Here is a 1,390-nt window from a genome sequence, read left to right as displayed (position 1 = left end):
TCCTTACCCCAAGTGAAGGAGTTCAAGTATCTCGGGGTCTTGTTCTCGAGTGAGGGAACAATGGAGCGTGAGATGGGTCGGAGAATCGGAGCAGCGGGAGCGGTACTGCAGTCTCTTTACCGCACCGTTGTGACGAAAAGGGAGCTGAGCCAGAAGGCAAAGCTCTCTGTCTACCGCGCCATTTTCGTTCCTACCCTCACCTATGGTCATGAAGGATGGGTCATGACCGAAAGAACGAGATCGCGGGTACAAGCGGCCGAGATGGGTTTTCTCCGCAGGGTGGCTGGTGTCTCCCTTAGGGATAAGGTGAGAAGTTCGGTCATCAGGGAGGGACTCGGAGTTGAGCCGCTCCTCCTTCGCGTCGAAAGGAGCCAGTTGAGGTGGTTCGGGCACCTAGTTAGGATGCCACCTGGGCGCCTCCCTAGGGAGGTGTTCCAGGCACGTCCAGCTGGGAAGAGACCAAGGGGTAGACCTAGAACCAGATGGAGGGATTATATCTCTTCGCTGGCCTGGGAGCGCCTTGGGATCCCCCAGTCAGAGCTGGTTGATGTGGCCAGGGAAAAGAAAGTTTGGGGCTCTCTGCTGGAACTGCTACGTCCGCGACCCGACCACGGATAAGCGGGAGAAGATGGATGGATGGATGGATGTTTAGCTTCTCAATTAATTTGACACAAACTTCAGTCGCAGCTTTCGAAACCAATCTAGTGCTAACACAAGTTTTTATGTCGGATTCTACTTCCACTACAGTCTATGGGTGTTGGCAGTTATTCTGAGACATCTGATAAGGTGGAGGTTGGTTGGAGCTGAATAAAAGTACATATACTGTATAATGATACAGAAATGGTGAGACTGGCATTGTTCATCATTATGAACTGAACACAATGCACTTATTGTGTCAGTAAAGATCCAATAGATGGTTGATTATTGGTTAATCATTTATACTTAATGTTAACATGTACAGTAACAACAGTAACCTGGTTTATCCGACAGCAAGGCTCATTCATAACATCATGCAGTTGAGAATATCTTCAATGCTTACTATGGCTAAACTCATGTGCATTCATAGTCTATTTCCATATGATGTAAGGTAACATTGGAAAAGTCAGCAAGAAAAAAACAAGATTATCCAAGTATCCATAATATCTTATTTTTTGTTCAAGCATTTAATTTAGTAATTTCCAAAAATAACAACACTTTTTCTAAAATAAATACATTGTCCACCTACCAGAATAATCATTTAGTTGCTGAAAACCTTTACATTTTACATAACAATTACAACCAAGCTCTGTCCTATTTACAGTAAAGATGATTGTAAGGGTTTTGTGTCTTTTTGTAAATCCTAGGAAGGTGGACTCCAACAGCTATGATCCACATCACAATGAAGTTTAGT

Source organism: Notothenia coriiceps, unplaced genomic scaffold (assembly GCF_000735185.1).
Source record: "Notothenia coriiceps isolate Sejong01 unplaced genomic scaffold, NC01 NC01_scaffold00030105, whole genome shotgun sequence".
Lineage (NCBI taxonomy): Eukaryota > Metazoa > Chordata > Actinopteri > Perciformes > Nototheniidae > Notothenia > Notothenia coriiceps.
The sequence above is the reverse complement of the archived record's forward strand: the minus strand, read 5'-3'. Positions refer to the sequence as shown.